The 4,466-nt window shown below is 30.1% G+C and overlaps 2 non-coding genes across 2 annotated transcripts; both read left to right on the top strand.

Annotated features, from left to right (window-relative positions):
• The first annotated feature begins 244 nt into the window (after positions 1-244).
• LOC129233274 (small nucleolar RNA U6-53/MBII-28) lies at positions 245-334 on the top strand. The gene has a single exon (XR_008581446.1). It is a non-coding gene; the product is annotated as a small nucleolar RNA U6-53/MBII-28 (small nucleolar RNA).
• Positions 335-1,845: 1,511 nt separating this feature from the next.
• Positions 1,846-1,934, top strand: LOC129233275 (small nucleolar RNA U6-53/MBII-28). The gene has a single exon (XR_008581447.1). It is a non-coding gene; the product is annotated as a small nucleolar RNA U6-53/MBII-28 (small nucleolar RNA).
• Positions 1,935-4,466: the final 2,532 nt, after the last annotated feature.

Below are 4,466 nucleotides of genomic sequence, written 5' to 3'. Positions count from 1 at the left end.
AAAGCAGGCATTATTGGTATCTACTGCTGTAGCTTTTTGTAGCTGTTGCAGTTCGAATTTAATGCTATATCATTAAGGTGTTCATCGTTAGAAAACAGCCAATTTTACCTGTTTTCTTGGCATATAAGCCTAACATTTCTATATTTGTCATTAATATTCATGAGTGCTGGTATGTACCACATTCATTCCTGCTGTTCTAGTTGCTAAATTTTAAAAGCTTTCTTTGATATTTTTTGATTTGTGTGTGCTATGATGACTAGCCATGCTAATACTGAGAAATTTGCTGCCAAGTTGGCTTGCTATTTCAATGAGTTTAAACAACAATCTGAGCACATAATAATTACCTGGTCAGTTTTATCTCTTTCAGCCTATGTTCCAATTTCAAATCTTGGTAGTGACTTGTAGTAAAACTGCAATTAGTGGTAGGTAGAATAATATAAAATGACAAGCTTTCTGCAAACACAAATCCCAACTGGAAAATTTTCTGCAAATAATTATTTTGCCTAATTCACCCTTAATTTATATTAAAATATGAAAAAGGCAAAAAAAAAAGATGCAAATCATTTAGAAATTTTTTGCAGTGATATATAGAGTTTACGCTTACATTTCACCAACTGAAGAAAGCTGTTGTGGCCATTTATTTTTGCCCAATATCAATCACATGATCATTATTATATTTTCATTTTATAGTGAAAAAGTTGACGTAGATCTGATAAAACATGAGCTACCTGCTTTTTACTGATATTTCTGCAAAAGTATTTTCCTGCTCATGTAATGTTATACATAAAATTTGTAACAGGTCCCAAAACTAAACAAACATACATGGAACCACAAGAATCTTTTTTTTTTTTTTAGAGAGAAAGTTTTTTAATGTTAAATTTTATTTACAAGAAAAGATAGATTAAGAAATTAGTACAGCATTATAGCTTATTATTTCTACCTTCTTGCTTTCCTCTCAAAACATCAGACATATAAGATTTTCTGGGCTTAATTCCTTGACCAGTGTTGCTGAACTAAAAGATGGCAATTGTTTCCTTTTCTTGTCACTCAGAAATGTCTACTGTAATCTGCTAATTAACTTCATTGGTCATGTTCATTTTGTTTTACATATTTTTGTCTTTTTTTCTTTAGTTTTTCATTATTTAGAACCAAGAAACAAAGTCGGAGCAGAGAAATTTTTTAATTACTTGTCCATTTTTTTACTTTTGTATTCCTTGCAAAGATATGTTATCCAAATATCATTCGCTGTGCAAATTGACATGTATTGTTTAAATGCTGATAAAAGGTCTTCTATTCTGCCGTGCTAAGCACAAAAGTCGTATCTGCACTTTTTCAAATTTGAGTTATTGTCACCAGGTGGTTCTTCGTAACATATTTTACCAACATTCTGAAAAAGTAGCATCTGCATCAAATACATTCAGATGCAAAACTTTAAAATGAATATCTCAGTTTGAGATATTACTTTTGTGCGTAGCGTGGCAATATTGCTCTGAAAATACAAATCAATGTCACATAGATTTGTATTTGCTAAATTGCACATTGTGCAATTGAGAACAGTAGCGCATTTACAAGTTTGGAGGCTTATCTCAATGCAATATTATGGGCTCCCTTTGTTGATTACAAAGCAATGTAAAGCTCATCATTTGCATTTTTGTATCTCCTGTTCTGCAGAGAGTCCCTAAAATCATGAGGCCCTTCGCAATTGTATGTATCCGCCACTGATGGAATACTATTTAGATTTTCAAATGTTGCATTTATATTCTGAAATAATAAATGTTTTCCAAACGGTTCTGGTTATTAACCTTGTAAATTGTTTTCTATGATTTTTTTTTTGTTTCATTTATTGTGCTGTGATGACCAGCCATGCTAATACTGAGAAATAGCTGCCCAGTGGGTTTGCTTTATCAATGAGTTTAAACAGCAATCTGAGCATATCTAGTTTTAGTCTTCATTTTTTTTTTTTTTAAACTTGAACATCTATGTATTTTTTTACACGAAAAAAGTACAATTTTGGAAATATGGTATTGTAACGGTTTCGGTGCGACTTCCACTTTCTTGAAATGAAGACACAGTTCTTGATAAAAACACAGGAGCTTTATTTACACTATGTACAGGAGAAATCGTTAACAACTGCTAAATTAATCATCAGCAATTAAGCAAATATCACTCAACACCGTAAACTTCACGGTTACACACGTATTTACTTCCAAATACGAAAACAACACAGCGAAATGCCTCGCTATAAACAGCAAATACGCTCTCAGTTCGAAATCTCAATCGAAACTGAACTTTTTATCTCGCGGGACGCCTTTATAAACATCGAAGGAAATCTCTCAAATATTCCAAATGCTTCTGGAAAATAGTAGACCGTTATCAAATTTTATCAATGAACAAAAAAGAAATAGGGGGGTCGTATACTTTAGCCGAATGAAAAGGGGTTGTATATTCATTACGGGAAACTATTTACAGGTTACGTTACTACAATAATTACTATTTACAGAATTTGTAACAGTATCATTCTTTGTTCAAATAGAAACCAGATTAGTTCTTAAATTGCAGCTACATATTGCATTCTACAATTCAACTTGTTTTTACCGAGCACAAAAGACCTGATTTTCTCATTACCAAGTACCAGAAAAAAACTGATTTGTAACATAATCATTAGAGTCACATGTGCTTGTTTTTTTGTTTAATTCTCTACAATTCCAAAGAAGTTTAATTTGCCCTGAACTTTTTCTTGTCTGAAAAATTTAAATCCCTCTGTGCATTAAAAGCCATATTGGTAGGATTCAGCTTGAAATCCTTCAATTTTCATTTTAGTGTATAGCTGTAGAAAACTGCAATAATTTTCGGAAGCCACTCTGCAACGTTTTTTATCGCCCCGATTCTAGAACAACTCTTGCAGGGTTGCCAAAAAAAAAAAGATTAAATCTAAAGCAGGGTTGGGTTTTGGACTGTCCAAAACTGGTTTAGGACAGGACAGGTGGTTTTTACCGTCCAAAACTGTCCAAAAGTGTCCGAAACTGTCTTAAACTGTCCAAAACTATGCTAAAGCTGAAGAGGTGTTATCTAATCAATTTGTATTTACTGCAATATTCGTAATGCATAATTATAGATAATAATGAGGTTTAATTAATGAATATTTGGTAATATTTTTCTCCAAAATGTTAATTAAAAATATTTTACTTAAAAAAATTGCCAATAACTATTACATAAAAACTTTCTTATGTAACAGTTGGTAGAGTTATGAAAGGAAATTCACAACACAACCAAGACAACTAATTTCAGTTCCATTTATAACTCAAAGGAATATTACAAAATGTGCAATATTTAGGAGCCAAAGAAAAAAAAAATTAAAATGGTTTTTTCACATAAGTTTTACATGATGGTTTAATGAAAATTATTTTTTAAATCATAGATGAAAGAACAAGAAATTGATGATGAAACACTTATGTTATAAAACTAGTGCTATTCTTTTTTTGTTCATATTTTTAATATAATACATTCTGTAACTATAAAAAAAAATTGTAATTTATTGCATTTAAGTCAGTTATAGCACCATATTTTGAACACTTTCTTTTGCATACATGCATAAATGTTGAAAAATTTGGTTTGTGGAAAAAAAAACAAACTCCTGCATGCAAATTGAAATTTTTATTGTAGAATTTAATTTCTATGTAACTAGATTAAAATCAGCTACATAAATAAGTTATATATACATATATATATATATATATATATATATATATATATATATATATATATATATATATATACTTGAATGTTCACATTGAATAAATATATTAAATGGTCAAAAATATAATTTTGATACATTTTGTTCTGTTTTTGATTTTTGCTCACAAAATCTCAAAAAGTAGTTTTGGACACAATGATTTTGTACAGGATGATAAAAACCCTGCTTTTATTTGCCCACCTGCATAAACATAGGGAAATTTGGTTACTAATATAAAAAAGCTAAATAAAATCATGCATACAAATTGAAATTTTAATCAAGAATTCAACTTCTATATAACTAGTTTTAAATCAGCTGCATAAATAAGTTGAATGTTCTCATTTAATGAATGTTCTATCTAAAACATTACTTTGATACATTTTATTCTGTTTTTGATGTTTTCTAACAAAATACAATTTTTCTAAAAATATAGTTTTGGACACAAGGGTTTTGGACAGGACGGTAAAAACCAGGGTTTTTACCGTAGTGTCCAAAACCTTGCCAACCCTGATCTAAAGTAGCAATGATATTATTAATGAAGTTCAGAAATAGTAAAATAAAAATTATAATTTTGCTTTTTTTAAAGAAAGTAAATATTATAATTTGGATCATAAAAACAATCTTTTTATTGTTTTATTTAATACTCCACCTGCGGCGACCAGCTGGTTTGCCTTCTTACGCTATTCGCCTTTCTATGCAAGCAGCCGCCGACGGCCACTGTTTAGATAAATAG

Source organism: Uloborus diversus, unplaced genomic scaffold, assembly GCF_026930045.1.
Source record: "Uloborus diversus isolate 005 unplaced genomic scaffold, Udiv.v.3.1 scaffold_304, whole genome shotgun sequence".
Taxonomy (NCBI): domain Eukaryota; kingdom Metazoa; phylum Arthropoda; class Arachnida; order Araneae; family Uloboridae; genus Uloborus; species Uloborus diversus.
The sequence above is the reverse complement of the archived record's forward strand: the minus strand, read 5'-3'. Positions and strand labels throughout refer to the sequence as shown.